This window comes from Xiphophorus hellerii, chromosome 14 (genome assembly GCF_003331165.1).
Source record: "Xiphophorus hellerii strain 12219 chromosome 14, Xiphophorus_hellerii-4.1, whole genome shotgun sequence".
Lineage (NCBI taxonomy): Eukaryota > Metazoa > Chordata > Actinopteri > Cyprinodontiformes > Poeciliidae > Xiphophorus > Xiphophorus hellerii.
Genome location: NC_045685.1, coordinates 29,104,526 through 29,128,233, shown reverse-complemented (window position 1 = coordinate 29,128,233; position 23,708 = coordinate 29,104,526). Strand labels below are relative to the sequence as shown.

At 39.4% G+C, this 23,708-nt stretch overlaps 2 long non-coding RNA genes across 2 annotated transcripts; one reads left to right on the top strand and one right to left on the bottom strand.

The window, feature by feature from the left end:
- Nucleotides 1-445: 445 nt before the first annotated feature.
- On the bottom strand, nucleotides 446-15,898 carry LOC116732273 (uncharacterized). The gene is made up of 3 exons (XR_004341752.1): nucleotides 14,964-15,898; nucleotides 1,432-1,436; nucleotides 446-457 (listed from the first exon to the last, which is right to left on the bottom strand). It is a non-coding gene; the product is annotated as an uncharacterized LOC116732273 (long non-coding RNA).
- Nucleotides 12,319-14,368, top strand: LOC116732276 (uncharacterized). The gene is made up of 3 exons (XR_004341754.1): nucleotides 12,319-12,935; nucleotides 13,456-13,723; nucleotides 13,805-14,368. It is a non-coding gene; the product is annotated as an uncharacterized LOC116732276 (long non-coding RNA).
- Nucleotides 15,899-23,708: the final 7,810 nt, after the last annotated feature.

Here is a 23,708-nt window from a genome sequence, read left to right as displayed (position 1 = left end):
ACACACACACACACACACACCCACACACCCACACACACACACACGCGCACACCCACACACCCACACACACACACGCGCGCGCACACCCACACACACACACACACACACACACACACACACACCAGAAATCCCTCCTACTCCAGATCTAATCCACCTTTTGTTCATATATTAGTTCATGTTTGTGCATAAATGAAACATTTGACCTTTACATAAATTTATCTGCTGAAACTGTTTCTATGTAAGATATGAACGGCTGCCTGATATCATAAAATGTTTTAATAATCAATACGTCGATCAAACTGAACGCCAAGAGGCTGAAACCAGAACTTCCTCTTCTGAGGCTCTTATCCAAAGATCCAAAACCTTTTTAACTTTATTAAAGAATAAAAATTAAAAAAACAAAACCTGTTCAAATTAATAATCTCTGTAATTATTATTTCAACAAGGTGTTGGGCAACTTGGTACGTTTCCGTTCAATGAACAAAAAAAGGGACTCAGATACCGACTGACTATCAGAGCAGGAATTTAAATTAATCAACCATCGCTGTGTTCATGAGAAGCTTATTAATAATCGAGAAATAAATATAAAGTCTGAAAACCTGATATCATAACGAGCTGAATGTTGTTTTTAACGTAATCTCTTGCGGGGCGCAGGCGGTTGCCACGGCAACGGGCGTTCTTGACAACAAAATAAAATATTGATGTTGATGAAACTTTCTCCAAAATAATAACCTTTATCAACCTTTCTAGCTCTGTGGAGTTAAACTGCTCCCCAAAAGCCTCTCTCAGCTTATTAGTGACACAGGTCAGGGAAGGGAGTTAGGATAAAATGTTTGGTTTATATTGATCTTATTATTTTAAATTAGTATTGTAATCTCTAATAATTAATCTGTATGTCACTTACCCCTGCTAAAGCTTGCTTAATAAATATATCTTTATAAAATTCTATAGAGGTTGGTGGACATTGAAATTAATTGAGTCATTGATTATTTTAGTTTCTCCAATTAAAGTAAAATTAGTGGACATGATTCCAGTAATGTGGTGGCTTCGGACTTTCCTTTAGTGAGAGTAAAAATAACGACCCTGGGACTTGAATCTGAGTCACTAAATCTAATCTAGCCATTTCCAAGTGCAGGTTATTTAAGAGAGAGGGCTACCATTAACAGAAGTGGTTATTGGGGCTACGCAGCTGTGAGGGCTACTCAGTTGACCGTTCCTTAGCTGTAGAGGGTCGTAACTTCTGGATCGAAGGTAGTTAGAGCTAGACGAGTCTCTCTCGCCACCAGTTTAAACAGATTATCTCTCATAGACCTCCTGTAGGGTAAGACTCGGGTCTTAGAGATATTCCGGACCTGTTAGACAGAGAACTGGTCAGTAGTCAGCTCAGAGGAGTTGTGAGGAGTGGGCGGGGCTGGCTATTGCTAGAGTAACGAACACTTGGCATTGAGACTCTGACTGCTTTTCCCAATGAACACATGAAAGCTCTGCTGTTCTGTTTGCTTGAGGCCATAGAAATGTCATCTTCCTGTGTTGGCAGCCCATGTCTGTCAGAAACTTTGAAAAATGTTCACCGTTGAAGGGAATCCCAAACATTGAAAATATTTTGTCCAGGACAGGAATAACAGTGTTTGCTAAATAGACCCAACAGCCTCAACTATTGGATAGCGTGAGTACTCCTCCATTATAACTAGCAAGAATTCACCAGATGGTAGTGGCTATAGAAATCAGCGCTGATTGTACTCCACAGTGTTGTACTTCATGGTTCTGACATTCGGAGGGGCTCAAGGTCACTGGGGTGTTTGGCTGACAGGCTAAACAGTTCTTAACTACAAGCTCTGCTTTTTGGTCCATGTTAGGGAACCATGCTTTCGACCTGACCAATGTCTTTGTCTTTGCCTTGGTGTCTCTCGTTGACTAATTGTAGTTCTCTCTCCTCCAGACCTGAGGGGATGACGATTCTAGTGCCACGAAAAAGAATGTCATCCAATCGTTGCAGATTTGCTTGTACTTTTGTAGAATGGTGATGTCTTGTGAGTCATCCTTGACTTGGTCCAGGTGTTGTTTCTTAGTTGTGCAACATCCTTTTGTAGGACTGTCTCTGTGAGTGTTGCCTCTTTGATGTCAGTTAAAGTCATGGCTTTGTGGCATGTTGTGCCAGGAAGTTAAGATACTCTTTACCTTTGTTGCTGTTGTGTGGTTTCCGGTCCGTATGGGGATCGGATGTCTGGACATGTAGTCGGCTGGTTTATCCGTCCCTTTCCTGTAGACTTCTCGAAGAATCGACTTCTTCGATTCTTGCAGGTGGTTTTGAACAAGGGTTGGTCCAAATTACTTCCAGCGCTTTGTGGTCAGTAACTAAAGTGAAAGGATGTCCATACAGATACAGGTGGAAATGTTCACAGCTCCATACTATTACCAATGTTTCTCGTTCTGTTTGTGAGTATAGCGTCTCTTAACGTCACTTAGATCATGGCTAGCTTATGCTATAGCATAAGCTATGTCTCTCTTTCCTTTCCAAGTTGATGAAAGAATAACCCCCAGGCCAACGGGGCTTCAGTCTATGGCCAGTTCTGTGTCTTTGTAAGGGTCAAAATATGACATCACAGTCTCACTGGTTAAGCTGTCTTTCAGGTTTTGCAGGGCTTTTGCTGGGATTGAACCCCAGCACCATTGTGTGCCTTTCTCGGTCAGTTTGCGTAGTGGTGCTGAAATAGAAGCAAAGTCTTTAAAGAAACATGAGCAGTATGTCGCCATGCCTAGCAGGCTTCTCACCTCGGTGGGGTTTTCTGGCGCGCTAGCTTCCTTGATTGCAGCGACTTTCTTTGGATCGGCAGATATGCCACCAGCTTGGAAGATGAATCAAAAAGATTCCAGCCTAGATTTGTTGAACTCACACTTCTCTTTATTAAGGGCAAAACCTTTCTCTCTGAGCCTCTGGAACGCTGTTGCGAGGTTTTTGTCATGATCTTGTGATGCTTGTGTCTTTCCATGCACAATGATGTCATTGCTGAGGTTCTTCACACCTTCGATCCCTTGTAGAGCCTGGCAGATGGCATTTTGAAATACCTCTGCTGCTGATGATATGAAAAAGTTCAGACTGTAGTACCTCCTCAGACCTTTATGCGTGCTGAATGTTGTCATGTACCTGCTGTCAGGTAGAGCTCTAGCTGATGGTAACCAGCCTTTAGGTCAAGTTTGGAAAAGACTGTTGCTCCGTTCAACTCATGGATGACATCGTCCATAGAGGGAGTAAGATAACGTTCACGTTGGATGGCAGTATTAGCCTGTCTCATGTCTACACAGATTCTGACTTTATTTGGGTGGAGTCACAATTGGGGAGACCCAAGGTGTAGGCCCAGTCACTGTCTCTATAATATCATTGTCTTCTAGTTTTTGGAGTTCCTGTTCTACTCTCTGACGGATGTGAAATGAGACCCGTCTGTGTGGCTGACATGTTGGCTGAACATTAGTGTCTATGTGGAGCTTGACTTGATAGTCCTTCAGTTTGCCTTGAAAAAGGTTTGGGTGATTTTCTACGAGCCTTTCTGTCACTGTGGGGCCAGGTGAGGCTGAGACACTGTTCACTACTTTATGAGGCCTAATCGATTAGCTGTGTCAAATCCTAACAGGAAATAGCCTTTACTTGTTTTCACATAGAATGTGCATTTGGTCTTTTTGCTTCTGCTTCACATACAAACATGCCAGCTAGTTGTAGCAGGTAGAACAGCCATAGGAAAAAACTTTAGTATCAGGTGGGACTAATGCGGTTGTGGCAATAGCAGGTTTAGGTCAGACTCACTGATGTTGTTCACTGTGGCGCCTGAATCCAGAATCACTGATATCTCAATCTTTAATATGAGACTTTGGTGTTTTCTTTTTATCTGTGCCAGTGGTGATGAACACATATTTATCACCACTGCTAGATGAATCCTGTTTGTCCCCTTGTGTTGAGCTGGAGATTGAGAAAACTTCCTTAGAGGTTTTGTGATGTTTATGCTTCACTTTGGGTTTTGTGTCACAGCTTTGGACAGGAGGTTTTTGTTTCGATCCACATTGTCTGCCTAATGGTTTAGCTTTGCACTCCTTTCCTCATGCAGGGCAATATCCATCATGTGGATATTTTCCCGCCACAATTTCTGCACTAGTTGTTTGGTTTGTGATTTTATAGGTTTTGTTCGGTTGACCTTTCGGCTGTATGGCGTTCACAAACCCAGCTGCTCCTTGGTCGATGCCTGTTGCACATGTCGGCCTCTCTCAGAGCTCGTCTGCGAAGTCTGGACGACGTACATCTCTGAATGAATTGTCCTTTTATTTCTAGAACCACATCAGCGGCTCATTGCTCTCTCGGTCGGTGCTATGTTATGTTTGGCTGCTTGTGAACGTGTTGATTTGTGTTCTGCCATGTCGGACAAACAAAATATACAGTCGGGACGATCTTCTGACGGTCGGTGCCCGCTACGAACTAGATGTTACAGCTGATTTTCAACTTGTTCAATATTCCGGGGGACATAGCGAGGAGCCCTGGCGCGCCGTGGATTACCATCCCAGCAGGGAGGAAGCGTCGGCGGCGTAGAGCGAGAAGGCAGAAGCGGGGCTGCAGGGCCGGCATGCTAGCTAGGCTACGAAGGCAACCACACAAACCACCGCTCCCCAGCCTGTTTCTCTCGAACGCCAGATCCCTTGCAAACAAGATGGATGAACTGAGACTACAGGCTGCATCTCACAGCGCAGTGAAGGACAGCTGTATTCTTCTGATCGGAGACCTGGCTGCATCCAGACATAGCGGACTCTGCCATCGAGCTAGCAGGCTACACAGTACAGCGCCGCGACAGAACGAAGGACTCCGGTAAGAGCAGAGGAGGAGGCTCTGTGTTTACCTGAACAACACCTGGTTACTAACACAGCGACTGTCATCAGCCATTGCTGCCCAGACCTGGAGTATGTGACTGTTAGATGCAGACCAATATACCTCCCCAGAGAGTTCACCGTAGTCATGGTAACCGCTGTTTACATCCCACCGGATGCTAATGCTAAAACAGCTATTGGACTTTTGCATGGCAGCATTAGCCATCTGCAGAGCATCTATCCAGATGCTGTGCACATCATAGCAGGGGACTTCAACCATGCAGACTTGAAGACGGCGCTCCCCAAGTTCCACCAGCATGTAAAGTGTGCTACAAGAGAGGCTAACACTCTGGACAAAGTCTACTCCAACATCAAGCTAGGCTACAGGGCTAGACCACTTCCTCACCTGGGTCAGTCGGATCACCTGTCCCTGCATTTAATTCCTGCTTATGCCCCCCTCAGGAAAACTGCTCCAACCATCACCAAAACCATCAAATCCTGGCCCCAGGATGCGACACAGCAGCTGCAGGACTGTTTCGACAAACTGGGATGTTTTTGAACATCAGGACCTGGAGGTTTTTACAGACAGTATACTGTGCTATATCAAGAACTGTATTGACACTGTAGCTGTGGATAAACGCATCCGGGTCTTCCCAAACCAGAAGCCCTGGATGACTCAGGAGGTCCAGCGACTGCTAAAGACCAGGAATACCGCCTTCAGGTCTGGGGACAGGACCGTCTACAGTACAGCCCGAGCTAACTTGAAGAGCGGCATCAGAATGGCTAAGTCTGACTACAGGAGGAGGATAGAGGGCTACCTTGACAGCAACAACAGCAGGCAGGTGTGGCAGGGAATCCAGCATCTCACCAACTACAGGACCAACCTCGCAGCTGTGGAAGGCGACGCCACGCTGGCAGAGGAGCTGAACCTCTTCTTTGCCCGCTTTGAGGTGAAGCCAACAGAGGCAGCCACACTACACCAAGCGACCCAGAACACCACACCCCTCGCAGTAGAGGAGCACGAGGTGAGGCGCACACTGCGGGCCATCAACCCAAGGAAGGCTGCTGGACCTGATGGCGTCCCTGGACATGTCCTGAAAGACTGCGCCGATCAGCTGGCTGGAGTCTTCACCAGGATCTTCAACCAGTCCCTAGCCCTGTCTACAGTCCCATCCTGCCTGAAATCTTCCACCATAGTCCCCATACCCAAGAAACCTCACATCTCCTGCCTCAACGACTACCGGCCAGTGGCACTAACCCCTGTGGTGACGAAGTGTTTTGAAAAACTGGTCCGGGGTCACATCACAGCAAAATCGGCCAACAATCTTTAAATTGTGCCGTGTGAACCAGACCTAAAACTCACAAGCAATGATCCGTGGCCCGGTAGTTGGGGACCACTGCACTACATCACTGAGAGGACTTACCATTTATGTTTTGCAAAGACATTTTAAACAGCAGTGGCCTGCTGGTTGTTAGTGCTTTAGCTCAATGCTAGGCTGCTGTCCAGTTACTGTCCACAAATAGATGCACAGAAAGGAAAAAAGGTGTAGAAATATTGGTGGGGACATGTCCACACCAGACCTTCAGGAAGTCACGCCTATAACTATTTATGTCACGTTAATGATGAAAAGTTACCGTTTTTATCAACTGTGGTACCAGTTCCTCTCATTATGATTTCTGTTGATATTCCTTGTATGAAATGCTGAATAAACATTCATGCTGTTTCCACATATCACCTCCAACATCCACCGGACTCTGTTACCATGACAACTGTTTGGGATTCCCCTCCGTTCTTACATCACCATGCTTTCTGATTGGCTACCTGTCACATTCAACAGGCTTCGTTCAGTCAGGGAAAAACCCCACAGGCTGCAATAATCGGGCCAAGGCAATGTTGAATAAGCCCGATTTTAGATGGGAGCGGTCCGACGCTCTATGTAACACACCAGGATGCAGGATGATTGGTTACGATTATCGCCAGCGACAATCTTAGAACTCGTAATGTTCTAAGATTGTCATAATGTTTATCTGTGCTACCCATAAATCCGTGCTACCTTGTGGTGATGCGCTCATCGATGCTACGTCACATACTGCTGACTCGGCAAATTTCCTATAAATCCGTCCTACCTGTGGAAGTTTTATTTCATCGAAGGTTATGATAAGCTTTATTTATACCCTGTTTCCTCTGTCTGATACTGTTTTATTCTTACGAACGCCTCTGTATTTAAAATATTTTAACAGGTAGGATATTCTAGTCAAAGGATTAGTGCAAACATCTACAGCTTTTCATTTTAAACGGGTAAGATATTCAGATGAAGGAAGTCATCTTCTTGTGGTTTCATCATGGATATAAATTGTTCCAATGCTAAGCTAAGCATAACTGCTAAGCTTCCACTTCAGTCACTCAAATAATGTTATAAAATATATTTAACATTAACACAACCTGCTGCAGCTTTCTCTTTGTAAACATGACAGTAGCAGTTTTAGATGGGTAGCACTGACAGATAGACTTAGCTATCTATTCCACGGTAGGAAAATCTGATGAGGTAGCACAGATAGTCAGAACACCGGGCCGCAATGATTAAAAGGTTGGGGTCCACTGACTTAAGGGATCCAGAATCTACAATAGTGAGGACTTCACAGCTGCTGTAAGGAGGAGGAGGGCGGAGCTGATGGAGGATTTTAGAGCAGCACGTCAAAGAAGAGACATTGATTATCTCTGTTATGATGAGCTGATCACCCATCACCACTTGAGCTCCCCAAAATTACCCAGTGATGTTTAGAGGATGCGGTCTGCGTCCAGCATGCCAATAACTAGTCAGATATACAAATGGTACCATGGCAACTGGGCCAGCTGATGCGCCCCAATGGAAAAATCGGTGATTATGAGGATGTGGAAGTGACTACATTTCAGTACAAAGACCATCATCAGCAACACATAGAAAATGACATTTATCCTGGGTAAAAACATTTTGTTTTTACTGGTATCAACGACAGTTGTCACTTTTACACTGATGACCAGTTCAGCATTAAAACTGAACATTCAATAATTCACTTTTACAGCAGAAGCTTGTATGCAAATTTCTACAACATCAAACTGTCCAACAACTCAGACCTTTAATATCATCACATTATCAGAAACGAGGCTCAATAGTGAAAATAGCGAAATGAACCATTTTACAAATGGGTTGTAAAAACAGAGAGAACAAAAATGGAGGTGGAGTAGCTGTTTTACTGAACAAGAACATTAATTATTAGACGATAGAAACAAAGTCAACTGTCATGCAGAACGTTGTTCAATGTGTGACTATAGAAAAACTCATGGAAAAACAGAAGAATGTTTTAATGAACTGAATGTGGATCAAATATAGAAATATTCAATAACTGGATGGAAGAAAAAATTATTAAAGTTAATCAATAAGTTGTATTTATCTGTGGGGTTTTCAAAGTTGATCTTCTAAATCCAAATAAACAGAATAATTTATTAACACCATTAGAGTCTAAGATCACCAGTCGCATTGCATCGCACTGTGAACATTAACTGATAACTGATGTTTTTACAAAATAGTTTAACTAGTGGAATATTAATAGATGATACAACTGATCGTTTACCAGAGTTCACAGTCTGACTGCAAAACACTGATCAAAACATCAGATCAATACAGACGGTTCGGTCAGAAGAGTCATTGATTAATAAATCTATAAATTAATTTAAGGAGATTAATTCATAGAATAAAAGATGTGAAATGAAGCCTTGGTGTAAATTCAAACTGGAAAACTCTTCAGCCTCACCTGGATCATCCAATCGCTGCGTCACGTTCATCCGCCACCAGCCAATCAGCATCAGACCTCGCCGCTCTCAGCCAATCATTGATCAGGCTCCTGTTTATGATGACATCATCTGCTCTCCATGAACGACCACCAGGGGGCGACATCTCAAATCAGCATCACAAAACTCGTGATGTTGATCCTCTTGGATAATGGACCTTACCACAGGGCCGCGTTTCATTGGCTGATGCCCATTCTACGTGGCCGTCTCACAAACACACTTAGCTTCCCGTTAGCTAAGTACAGCATAATGGCAGAACTGATACAACTTCTACACCTTGAAGCCTGTCTGCTACACAGTCTGACGTTAGCTAAACAGATCAATATGCAATGTGTCTGTATCTGACATACACTAAAGATTTTATTTTAGCAGAAAAGGCTTTGGACTAAACTGTTACTCTGTTAGCCACGTTAGCACCAAGTACAGCTAGTCAATCAACCATCGCTGTGTTCAGGGAAGCGCTGATTAATAATCGAGAAATAAATATCAAGACTGGAAACTTGATATCGTAACGAACTGAATGTTATGTTTTTAACTAATCTTTGCTCGTCTTGCAAGGCGCAGGCGGTTGCCACGGTAACAGGTGTGCTTAAACTACAAAGAGAGAGAGAGTAAAAAGGTAGGAGTGGTTTTGAGTTGATCACCTGTTCAGGTTATTTTACCTTTGTTTCCCTTTGCTGTGGCTCATTACAGCCGCTGTAGTTTCTAAACGTTGGACTAATTACCTCGTTCGTTTGTGAGTTTACGTCATTCACAACAAACATCAAATAGAACAAATATATTTCATAAAATTTTAACAAACAAATGGCTTCTACCGCGGTAATTATGTGAAATTAAATGAATTATATCCCAACTTCAGAAGATTTGCCTTTACCTTTACAGAGCTCTTTGGTTCCTCCTATCAGTCTGTAGCTTCTCATGTTGAGGTCAAAGTTCAGATCTACCATAACTGACTGACACCTGCTGGCCTCAGGTTTGCAACCAGCTTGTGACTGAGAAACCAGTAACCTCCTCCCAGATGATGACATGAACTTGTTAGTTCCTCTGTCCATGTAGTAGCTGACATATTGTGAAAATCCGCTAGAAATGATGCACTAATCAGTCATGTTTACATAGAAACAACCAGGCTTTGTTTGTGAGACTTGGGGTCAGGTGGGTCGGTTGTGGGCGGAGCTTGGTAAGGTCCATCTCTTATCCAAGCTCCAATAAGAGATTGGATAACTATCCAATCTCTTAAAGAGTTTTGGAACCAACGTCACTGCGTGTGATGTTTACGTCGCTGGGCGCCATCTTGTATGGCCACAGACCAAAACAAACTTTTTCCGGCGTTTTCATTGCTACCAACCGCATCGAAGTTGTTTCAAGTTGGATATTGGATTTTCGGGCTCCGCAGTGTAAGGAGCGTTTAGCTCAAGGTTGATCCGATTTATGAATGCTAATTCCGGCCAGCTGTTCTCTAGCGCTCCCTCCTCAAGCGTTTGGCGGTTCACATTGGGACCGTCAATTTCCGAACCAAACACTCCTGTAAATAAATGCCTTGTGACCAACTGATACATAAAAGTGGTAATTCATGCTATTACACGAGGCACACTATCCTCTATTAAAATGTTAAGTGACTGACTGGTGACCTGTCCAGGTGACCCCGCCGCTCGCCCGGAACGTTAGCTGGAGAGGCAGCAGCTCCTCCTGACCCACTGGGGACAAAGGGTGTAAGAAAATGGATGGAAAAATCATTTTAATATTAAATATGTTTTCTTCAATAGCTTCCAATTCGTTGCCCTATTAACTCAAAATCAGTGTGAAATTATTCTACTAGACTGTATCGATCATCTTTATTACATTTTGATCCGTTTTATTTTTTAACTAATTTTATATTAAAATTGTTTTTTTTTAAATGTTCATAAAATGTATTACATCAGATGATCATCACATTTGTTACCTGTGTAACCCCAATAAACTATGCTGATCTGTCTGTATGTTTAATGTGTTGGTTTGTTAGTTCTTAGAATGTCCTGTAGAGGGCGCTAGACCCACATTTCTCCTGTGTCGGTAGGAGAAGAAGAGGGAAGAAGAAAAAAGAAATGGCAGACTATGAAGACTAAGCACATTTCAGCAGAAGTAGAGAAGTCACTACGCATAAGTTCTGCTGTGATATGAGAGAAATCTGTTTATTTTGAACTGGATAATGTACATTCTGTTCTGAGATTTTTCCGGTGAGTCTGTTTTATTTTCAGCTGCTTACTTACGCAGAATGGCTAGCTAGCTGCAGCTAACGTTGCTCAGTTTTTTCAAACTGTTAAAAAACCAACCGGAGTATAAAGTGTCGCTCTGTAAGTAGCATAGCTCTGTGAAATGAGACTGTTTATGATGAAGTGATGTTTATTAAGTAATTTCTTTATTACTGAGCGTTTTTGGTTTATTTTAAACGCTAATTTGATTTTCACTGAGAAGTAATTGAAAGATTTCTATGATTTCCGTAAACCTGCATGATCGGTTAACTATGGAGTGAAAATAGTGTCAAAAAGATTTGTGTGTGCGTAAAATGATTTGTGCGTGCATAACAGGATTTGTGCGTGTGTAAAAAGATCTGTGCGTGCGTAAAAAGATTTGTGCGTGCGTAACAGGATTTGTGCGTGCGTAAAAAGATTTGTGCGTGCGTAAAAAGATTTGTGCGTGCGTAAAAAGATTTGTGCGTGCGTAAAAAGATCTGTGCGTGCGTAAAAAGATTTGTGCGTGCGTAAAAAGATTTGTGCGTGCGTAAAAAGATTTGTGCGTGCGTAAAAAGATTTGTGCGTGCGTAACAGGATTTGTAAACCTTAAAAATAAAATACATGTTGAAAAAGTACACACAAATCACCTGGTACGAACACACAAAACTGCAGTTACACACAAATCCGGTTACGAGTGCACAACTATTTTTGAGACTCATTTCATGCCTCGCTGGAAGCTCCAAGGTTTGTGTGTAGATGGTGCATTTACATGCTAGTAAAAGCTGGGACATCTGAGTTTTCTTCGGAACTGTTTCTTTTTTCCATAGTTCAATACGTATTTCTCTCTTTACTTGTCTCGTGGCTTAGACATATTTTTGTGAGAGAAAAATACATATGTCATTACACCCACGTCTACTTTTTAATACTATAAGATTGTTTATATATGAATCCGCATTTGGGACCTATACAACTGTAATTACTTGGGTAAAAAATTCGACCACTAGGTGGTGGAAGTTTATTCCGCTCTGACTGGGAAAAGCCTTCATTCAAACTGAGAGAAGAAACAAGAGAATGGCGGGTCAGCCGAGTGATCGTGTTCGTGGTCTACCGTCCGAAGTAAGTGGATGTTAAAATTTGCACGTTTTACTGACCGTTGTAATGCGTATTTTTTAGATTATTTCAGATTACGTTTTACGTTTCAAGTAGTTCGACCCAAAGTTCTCGCCCTTCTATGTTAGCAATAGCTCATGTCTACGTTAGCTAAGCTACTATTAGCCCTCGATTAGTATCGGTACAGTTTAAAACAGTATCTTCCTGGCCCATTACAGCTATGTCTACGTTTATCACCATGCTCATCTATTATTTGAAGGATTCATCCCAGTTCTCCTCACTAATTGTAGTTTTTGATTTAATTTTTTTTTAGTTCTGCTACAGACTTATGTTTCGTCTATCACCTATATATTTGATATCTTACTGTAATCACTTAAGATTTACTCTTCTCTACATTTCTTCCTGGAATATGATGGTCATTGCTTTCGTACCAGAAATAAATACGTAGAACATCTCTTAACAAATGTACAAATGTATTCTATGCCATACATATACATCTGCACCGTTTTTTTATATTAGTTTCATGCAGATCATCAATATTTCAAATTTTGAAAATATAACCTCATCCAACACTGAAGCACTTGTAAGCAGCTGAATATAAGTGTAGTAACTCGGCTGAATCTTTAAAATATTAATATTTCTGTTACTTCATTATGAGCAAACCACATTTCTCATTACTTCCATGTGATGACTTACATTTTTGGACAGATAATATGTTAAGTTGTGCTTCACATTAACTAAATTGTAATTGTAGCCATCTAGTGAAATTATATTTCTATTGTCCCCAAAAAGTGCTAATAATGTCAAACTTATGATAAATTACTGTATTGACAGTGTAATGGTCAACTTTAACAAACTGTTCTTTAATTCATTTTTATCTGTTTTGAAGGACTTGCTGACGCTCATTTAAGAAAATGGAGAGAGATCAACAAGATCAGTGGGTATGTTGCTAAACAGTAATTAAACAATATGAACAATTTGAAAATAAATATTTTTCGCTTGATAGTGCCATGGTCTTATTTTTCAAGTCGCAATAATTGTGAGGCTTTGTTGGTTCTTCTTATGAAATTCAGTGTTACTATGACATCGGATGAAATGGGACAGTCACACAGATGCAATCCTAGCCTATGTGTGAGGCTGTGTTCCTAGGTGAACAACCTCGTCTCAGTTGTGACTGGGGGCGCTGATCTCTGCATGATGTGGGTGCAGGGGAGAGTGCACCCATATCATGCAATTTTTTGACATATAAAATGGGATTCTTGTCTTGCATCTTTAACCAACAACTTCAGTTAAGAACTGATTTTTTGGGGGGTGTTTTTGCTTTTTAATCTTTAAATTACTTTGATATTATTTAACACTGGAGTGTAAGAACCTTATGTAAAACTACAAAATAAGAATGGGGTGAAACACTTTTTCCACAACTATGTGTGTATAAGTAACATTTTATATGTTTTCACACAGGATAGAGAGGTTGTGGCGTGATCTGTGGATGGGAGTCACATGTGTTTTCTACAATGTTCTACACCAACTGGAGGAGGAAAACCTCTTGGATCTTAGCAATCCTCTGCACTTGTTTTGCTGTCATTATGTTTTCTTGCCTCGCTTGCAAGTGCATCTTGACATATTTAAACAAGGATGGGACAATCACCCAATGAGAACTGAACAAAACCTCACTCCAAATCAGTTGTGGGAACTGGGACAGATCGGACATTCAGTGGTTGACCCAGAGGTACTTGAATGTCTTTTTTTGTTATTTCAAATGAAACAACAAATGTTTTCCACCAGCTATAATGCTATGTATGTTTTGCAGATTCCCCATATAAACTGGGAGGAAAGTGGGCTTGTTCCTGATCCACATGCTGAATTGCGAGTACCAGAGTTGGACAGCCCACTTACAGAAGATCAGATGGAGCTTCTCCGTGAAAACATTGACCCCCTACAACCTTCAGAGTCTAGTGGCATGGACATTTACATGGATACTCTGCAATATTTGGAAACTTTACTTGTGACAAATTAGATGTCACTTAAATTTAAATGTTTGTAATGAACAGCATTTTCAATACCATTTATTTAAAAAATCCATCAAACATGTACAAATATACAAGCAAGTACAAGCTAGAGAAAGAACCAGCTGGCAAAAATATTAACTTTATAAAGTTTAATGTACACCAGAAACATGAAAATTATTTTATGTTTGAATGCCAAACATTTGTGGAATATTTCAGCAAAAACCCACATGATGAACAGGGATGCCTGACAAACATTTAGTAGTCACCTCAGGAACACAACTTCATGTCAAGACTGTGTTGATGGACATTATTTGTAAAAAAAAAAAAAAAAAAAAGCAAGGCTAATAATAAAATTACTTTCTATTTTAACTGACTTGCCATGTCGAACTGCAATTTTTCAACAAATGAAACATCAATACATATTTATCAAATAAGACCAAAGCCTGTCTCTACTGATTTCAGACACACATTCATGTCGGCTGACAGGGCCTGGTAGGTGGTGTAGTGACTTGGTAGCCGTAATCGCTCACTACAGGTTGAAGACGTCGGCATATGGTTAGGTCCAGTTGACAGGACAACTTCAAGCTTCAGCTCTTGGCCTCCCAGCCAACTCAAAACCTCAGGAGCTCGCGCAGTTTGTCTGAAGACGCTATGAAAAGTATAAATTAATTTGTTTTAGATACATGTGGAATTTTCTGTATAATTGAATCATTCATAAAGTCGCGTTTGAGATATTTAGGCAAAAGTATTTTAAATATAAGCAACAGATCCATATAAATGTGATATCATTAAAAAATCAAAATCATTTGAATACCTTTTACCTTGTTAACTGATTGACCTCCTGTCAAAGCATAGACTAAGAGAAACACCATGTTTCCTGTGGCATCTATATAATAATGTAATTTATTCATTGAAGGTCCTCAAAGATGTGTTTTGTGAATTGCATTCCTTCTCAAATACAACTGAATCGTATTTTTGGTGCAGAGTAAACACCAGACAACTTCTCATTTTACTTTAAGTCTGTTCTATAGCCACATAGTCTTTTTGTAACTGGTATACAAAACTGTTTGGAAACCTAATAAGGGCTTTGCATCCTTTTTCCACCAAATGCAAATAATTACTTTATATGAATACTGCTAATGTACCTAATTTATCTGTGCTGTGTTGTAAGACATGATTAGCAGAAATATGCTGGTATGTAATGCACATGTCTTTTGTCATTTTCAAAATAACATATAAATACTGTCAAAATGCTCATGCAGACATATTACCTTCTTCGACAAACTGACGGAATAACCACATCCACTTCGGACGGTAGACCACGAACACGATCACTCGGCTGACCCGCCATTCTCTTGTTTCTTCTCTCAGTTTGAATGAAGGCTTTTCCCAGTCAGAGCGGAATAAACTTCCACCACCTAGTGGTCGAATTTTTTACCCAAGTAATTACAGTTTTATAGGTCCCAAATGCGGATTCATATATAAACAATCTTATAGTATTAAAACGTAGACGTGGGTGTAATGACATATGTATTTTTCTCTCACAAAAATATGTCTAAGCCACGAGACAAGTAAAGAGAGAAATACGTATTGAACTATGGAAAAAAGAAACAGTTCCGAAGAAAACTCAGATGTCCCAGCTTTTACTAGCATGTAAACGCACCATCTACACACAAATCTTGGAGCTTCCACCGAGGCATGAAATGAGTCTCAAAAATAGTTGTGCACTCGTAACCGGATTTGTGTGTAACTGCAGTTTTGTGTGTGCGTACCAGGTGATTTGTGTGTACTTTTTCAACATGTATTTTATTTTTAAGGTTTACAAATCCTGTTACGCACGCACAAATCTTTTTACGCACGCACAAATCTTTTTACGCACGCACAAATCCTGTTACGCACGCACAAATCTTTTTACGCACACACAAATCTTTTTACGCACGCACAAATCTTTTTACGCACGCACAAATCTTTTTACGCACGCACAAATCCTGTTACGCACACACAAATCTTTTTGACACTATTTTCACTCCATACTTAACGCTCTGCATGGAGGTTGGTTTTTTTTTGGACGACCGATACCTGAAGGAGCCAGTGGATCCAGAACCAGGAGGGATCCGCCGCCATCTTTGTGACTCCACTTTGTGACAGTTCGAGTCTTTGTGACTCGGACTGAAGCCTGGAAAGACGGAGGTCCTGGTGCTGCTGGATGTTTAGCTTGGACAACAGATAAGCTTATTGAACAGAAAGGGGCCCAAATCTTTTTTTATTCCACAAACTATTTGTTAATGGACATTTTCATAACGGACAACTTATGTGCACACTGACTGACTGAACTGTTATATTGAAGGACTAACTGGAATATGTAATTTCTTTTGTTGAAATAAGTTTTAAAGCTACCGTTTAAAAAAACTATTCTCAATTTTCTATATATTAATTTGATATTTTTATATAAGGGTGGACAATTTAAGTTTTATACCTTAATTTTATTTTATTAATTAGTGTTACCTGGATTATTATTTTTTGTGGGGAAAGAAAAATAAACTTGAGTTGTTAAAACTTTTATGCCTTTTTATGACCCTAGAACAAAAGTAACTTTCCTACTGAATTTATTGCTAATTAAATTAAGTAGTGGTTACACCTGTAATGTTCAATTACATAAAATTCAGACAGGATCTATTTCATTACATGTTCACTTCTTACCTGAAATATGTTAAATACAACAAATATTTCTTTAAAGTGTGATCTATTTCATAACTTTACTTGTCACCTTTATTGTTTACTCTGAACTTTTTAATTACGCATTAAATGTGTAAAGATGGTTTGATTGTTTACATTAAATGTTTACTGCATAATATCTGATTCTATAATTGTTTACTTTAATCACATAAAATGTTTATTTAAAATATAATCTTTCATTACATGTTTATTACCTGAAATATTTTAAATATCAATTTTTACTTGAAATGTGATTCATTTCATCACCTGTTTACATGCAACTTGAATCAAACGTTTCATGAATTTTTACCACATTAAATTATGAAATGACAGAAAACAGACACTTCCAACTGAACACATATTTCAACCCAAATGGTTCATGTTCCTCTTCAGAGTCTGCAGCCTTGCTGAGCTTCTCCTCTCCAGGGGTTTCCTCCTCTTCTACAGCCTCCACTGTGTTTTATTTACCTCTTCTGGGGTAAATCATGACAACAGTCTCTGTAACTTGTTGATCCATCATGGTTTTGCTGCATCACCTCTTTAATTGTCGTGCATGTCAGTCCGATGTCGTGGCGTTTACCTCACAGTGACCCAGATTCAGTCTGGATTTATCTAATCCATTTCATGTGTCGGTTTGCCTTGAAGAGGAAATAATATCAGAACACATCAGTATTAATACTGTAAACTTGATAACACCAGTAAAATAGTTTACTTCACAATAATGGAATAACCTCGATGTTCACTGACAAAACTCAGACTATGCTACATAAAAAATATCAGCCCGACTTAAACAAGGTTGACCCACTTAAATGAACTCAATGAAACTGAACACGAGTCACCAGGACAAAATCATAGCAAAACATTATGACACAACAGCAACAGAGCGAATTTAAACACTAACCAGAATGGACATGTCTGGAGCAAACTGGTAGATATCTTGGGATGTTGGAGAACGTAACATCAGGACGTCTCACCGCTGATAGCCAGGACATTCGTCTCCTTTCCGTTAGCTCCCACAGTTTAGCTCTGATAGCTTAGCTCCGATAGCTTAGCTGTGATAGTTTAGCTCCGATAGCTTAGCTCCGATAGCTTAGCCTCCTCATGTTGTTTACAGAAAACAGTGAAACTAAAATCCATTTTCCATCTTTTTAACCGTTTCGGTCGTGTCATTGGACATTACATCCAATAACGCAGCAAGTTCGAACCATTGCTAAATAATTTTAAGTAACTTAGATTCAAAAATTCTAAATATCTGTGAGACAGTCGTTTTGTCGGTTATGTTTATGGCCTCACAAGATGGCGCTCATATCCCTACGCCTAGAGCCGTGACGTCACTTTCCAAAGCTCTATAGGGTAGTAATAAAGATATTACTAAGGCGAAGTATGTAGATTTTTTTTTTTTTTTACCCTTTCAGGGGGTCTTTTGTGGCTCTAGTGTCCCTTATATGACAGCAGGCTGACAGGAAACAGGAAATCAGAGGGGGGGAGACATGCGGCAAATGTTGTCGGGTCCGGGAGTCGAACCCGCGACGGCCGCGTCGAGGACTCAAGACCTCCAAATATGGGTCGCCCTAACCACCACGGCACGCCCTGAAATGGAGCATTTTAAATAAGATCAGGAAAACTTCTAACAGTAACAATTATCCACAGAATTTTAAAATAATGACCAGAATATTACCAATATGAAGAGTAAATAAATTCAATAGTTATTTTGTGAATATAGGAGAAAAAATACCTGCGATAAAAACAGCAACTCATCTAAATTATGCTGAGAATAATAAAAGTTTAATGTATCTGAACCCATTAAATAAATCACTGATATTGTGAATAAATATAAAAGTAAATCATCCACTGATGATGATCTAAACATTAAAACCATTAAAAAGGTGATTGAATGTCTAAACATTAACTTTTATAATTTATCATAATTTTATTTAACGGGACAATTTTCCAACAAAATGAAAATAGCAAAGATCAAACCAATATAAAACCAGTATAAAAGTGGCAATAATCACTAATTACAGGTTTGTCTCTCTTCTCTCTCATGTCTCTAAAATCCTAGAAAAACTTTTTAAGAAGAGAAAATTCATAAACAGTCAATATGGATTCAGAGTAAATCGGTCAACATCATGTTGAAAATGGATCAAAAATGTACCGCACACAGAGCAGAAAATCAGCCAGTACAAGTAATCAGACTTTACTTATTTTATTCTTTTTTAGCGCTAAAAAAGGAGACGCTTACCCTTACAGACTAGATGTGGATGTGACCGAGTCTATACAGCATCTGATCAAAAACGGGAAGACTCGTTTACTATACTACGGATGCACCTGGTGGTCATCTGATGTCTTACGTCATTTTATCAACTAAGTTTCTATTTCCTGGGAGACGGGAGTCTGAGGAGTTTCTATAGATGTTACAATTACAAGGGCCTTTGTGTGAGAATATGAGTGTGTGAAAGCATGTGAATGTATTTGAGCTTGATAAGCGCCTCAACAATCACCAGCTGTAACTGACTTAATAGAAGAAATGACCAATGAACAGATAGTCAGAAATGATCTGGGAGTTTTTATAGATCTACAGAAAACTTTGACACAATAAATCAAGATATCTGTCAGGGAGAAGTTCTGAACTGGATGAGTTATTTAAAGAGCAGAAAACAATTTGTGAAAATGGGAGATATTGAATCTGGCGATTGTATGTGGGGAACCTGAAACTGGGACCAGTTTGATTAAGTTTGTATATAAACAACATAAACAAAGTGTCTAATCTACAGTGAACCCTCGTTTTTCACATGGGTTGTGTTCCGAAAACAAACCATGAAGTAGTTACCTTTATTTTTTACAATTATTATACAGCATAATTAAATACTCTACATTGAAACCAAAGAACAAAACCTGTTTTCAGGCACAAGCATTTTTTTAAACAAATAGAACATTTTGTTACAAATAACTACAGTAAAATGATCATTTTAATCATCAATATGAAGTACAGTAGCACAAATTGTGACTCTCGTATTTCACTGACCCTCTGACTGTGACTCCGCAGCCTGAGTCAGGCTGCGGAGTCAGGCTCTTCTGCAGCCTGACTCTGCAGCGACACAGTGTGGACGCTACGTGCGTCCGCACTGTGTCTCTTCTGCAGCCTGCGGTGCAGGTGTGTTTTATTCAGAAATATTGATATACTTTATGAATAATTGTCCAGTGGTCATTTAATGTTTTATTTCACTAATATTTTATTAATGTGGTTTACCAGTTTGGATAATCTGACTTCCTATCAATGAAGAAAAAACATGCTAAGCAAAAATACCTGCAGGCCAGGGCCGGTTCTAGACGGGGGCCAAGAGGGATTCTAAAGAAATTATACTAAATAAATGTCTTTTTTAAATACTCAGTGGTAGATATTTTTTCTTCACAATTTTCTTTTTAAGGTATTATTAAAAATACATAAAATTATTTTAAATAAAAATGAATTTAATGAATTAAAAATGATGGTACTTTAACTGCTGTATGGAGATAGGATCACACTTTCCATCTAATAAATCAGGATCTGCAACCTGAATCTCTGGAGACACAAGTGGCTCTTTGTTCACATTATTAAATGATGAAATATTAATCTGTTTTTGTTTAATTCTATTTTTAAGTGTCTCCATAAAAACACTGTCTGCACGGCCCTGTGGTAAATCTGGCCTAGAACCAGCCTCTAAAGAAAACAGTAAAGATCATTATATATATATTATTTTATATATATATATATATATATATATATATATATATATATATATATATATATATGTATATATTGTTGTTGCGCAACACCCCCCCCCCCTCCTTTCTCCTTTCTCTCACTCTCTGCCTCTCGTACTCTCGTACTTCCTCTTCTGAGAGGGGAGATGTGCTACCAGCTCTCCTTCTAACGGGTTAATTGAGTTTCCTAAATCTGCTGGGATTTACCCTGTCCAGAACTGAAGTAAACTCTGTTTAATCTGGTTTCGAGAAATGATTCGCCTGGTTTTCTGACGGCCTCCATCCAGGTGTCCCACCCTTCTTCCCCCTGTGAATTAGCCAGACTGAGCAGCCTACAGCCAACTAGTTTCACAGAGCACACCTGTTAACGGTCGCTCGTTCTCTATTTTACAACTTGCATTTGTTATTGAACCAGGTAGGTTTTAGTGACTCGGGCGAGTCCCAAGGATGACGTTTTAAATTTGGACTACCAGCAACCTAAAAACATTTTCCACTTTTTCCTCTCCAGAATCAAACATCACAGCTATTTTACAACCATCAAAGAACTTTAAGGTGACTCATTAACTGAATGTCCACAACATCTTTTAGATTTTCTTTATGCTAAATATTTTATTAGTAAGGCATTTTTGCAAGGGTCAGTACAGCTTAATTCAGTAGCAGAAATAATCAAATAAGTAAAATCAATCATCTAGTCTATCTTTCCCTACTGCTGACTGAGAACTAAAAAAGGGAACCTTTGAGAGAGACGGACGGAGTTTGGCGTTTCGAACCCCAGACCTGGCCTGATGATGAAGAAGGTGCTGCAGCAGGAGGAGGAAGCTGATCAGCGAAGGCAGGAATCTCTGTAGGTCTGATGAGCCTCCTCTCCGCATGGATGCTGAGGTCACACAGGACTTGGTGCTGGCAGGAAAAAAGGCACCAGTTCTTCTTCTTTGTCTTTGCCTTTGTCTTCATCTTTGTCTTTGGGGTCTGAACCCAGCTGATGAGAGAAGTGCGATTCGAAGCCACAGGTTGTGGGCCTGACCGGTTGGTCTCCATGAGCGGGACAGTCTTCGGCTCTGTGGCCCCGGCTCTTCTTCAGCTGCAGAGTTCTTTGTCCATCTCGATCTTGGCTCGAAGCTGCCCGGAGGATCCAACGAAAGGTTCCTCTTTTGCACCTACTTTTTATAGGGTTTATCCACCCTTTTGGTGCGTTTTCATTGGCTGTCTGCTTAGACAGATGACCTCACATCCATCACTGTCCTTCAGACATTATGTCCTAATGTCTGTGCTAATGTCTCGGGGTTGCTCAACCTCCTGTGTCTGTTGCCTTTCACCTTTTCTCTAAATAAGGCGTTGATCATCTCTGCTCTCCTGTTAGTTCCTTGCCTTTCACCTTTCACCTACTCTCTACCTCCAACATATCAGTGATGTTTAATTGCAGTTACACCTTTTTACACCATTTCAAGTTCAATGTCAAAATCACATTTATCACATTTATTTTCTTTAGCTTCTCTGATCTAGCATTCATTTATAATTTTATAACCATAACTTATATCACATTTATTTTCTTCAGCTTCTCTGATTTATCATTCATTTATGATTTTATAACCATAACTTATTAATTATACTTATTATAATCCTAATGTGAGTTATTACAGATGTTTTTCTGAAATGAAACCAAGAATAATCCATGATTCTAATTATTTGATACTAAAGTTACGGTTACTGGTTTTTCTTGTAAGTGTTCTCACAAATGTACGTGTAAATATTATTACAAGTAAACCAATATTAATATAAGTATTTTACTTTGAATCTTATCAAATTACTCAAAATGTTTAGATTTCATTCTTTAAAACTTTCATGTTTTAAACTAAGGAATAGTCTCAGCTATTTTTATAAATCTGCAGGCTGGAAACTTTCTTCCTCTTTTTCCAGGAAACCTGCTTTTCCTGTTTAATGACTCTCTCTGACTGACTATGATTTCTTATGATTAGATAGAAAAAAGTAGAATTAAAGCAAAGTTTGCTGGAGACAAAAACAACACACACAACCAGATTTATTTTATTGACACTTAAGTCTACTGTTGGGCCTTGATGTCACTTGAGTGATTCATTTTAAAGATAACTTTATTTATTATTACTGTTAAACTAAAATCTCCAGCATGGGGAAGTGGGATGAGCTCGGATTTTCTTGACAATATATACATATATATGTACGTATATATATATATATAATATTTTTAACCAGCTATAAGGGGCCAGACTTGTATCATCAGCAACTTTATACAGATGACAATTTGCAATATAAAATATTATGCTTAGTGACATTTTGCAATGGACAATGCAGTACTTAATTAATTTAGAATTATTTTTATATTTATGAATGAAATTGTGTACAGCATTGGATTTATTTATTTGAAGAGTATTTTATAGTTAAATATTGTATATGTGCAAAATATTTGGATAAATAATGAGTTAGTCTGATCCTGGTCCTTAGCCTTGTTAATTTCTCTTATTGGTCTTTTTTGAAGTTTGATTAGTGACTGTTGTGTTTTGTAATTAATTTCCCAAATTTCTCTGGAGTCACTTAAATAAGGTCAAACTAAAGACCAGTGCGGGATGTTTGGGTCAGGCTGGTTCTATGAACAGAAAAGTGTTTGGTACTGAAACTATGACAGACCCACTTCATGAACTGTGAACTGAAATATTAAAACCCTAATTCATCATGTCCACTTTTCCACAGATGGACATTCATTCTTGTTTAAAGACAAAAGGTCAACAGCCGCAAAACGTTCAGATAAAAATTTCTAAGTCTGAATTTCAAATAAAGTTCAGGTTAAAGACTCATTTCAATAGTCATTAACCTGAATGTCTACCTTGATAATAAACTGGTTTTAGGTTTATTAATCTATGCATTTAGTAAAATGTTCTTCAAATGACTGGAAATGCAAAGTTTTGAGTAGATTTTGTTTTAATTTCCACTCTAGGACTGAGTGACTCCACAGCTGCTTGTGTCTCATTAATGTTAGCAGATGTTAGCAGCTATGATGTGATCTAGAGATTCTGTTTCAAACTGAGTTTATTCACCTCTGGAAAAAAATAAAGTTTCTCTGATTTTACTGTTTATAAGTATATGTTTGAGTAAAATGAACATTGTTCTTTTGTTTGTGAATGTATGTAAATAAGCTGTTAGATTTAGAAAACCGCACCAACGAATATCTTCTCATGGGTCTTAGCCCTGCTGGGGGCTCAGCCCCCCTACAGG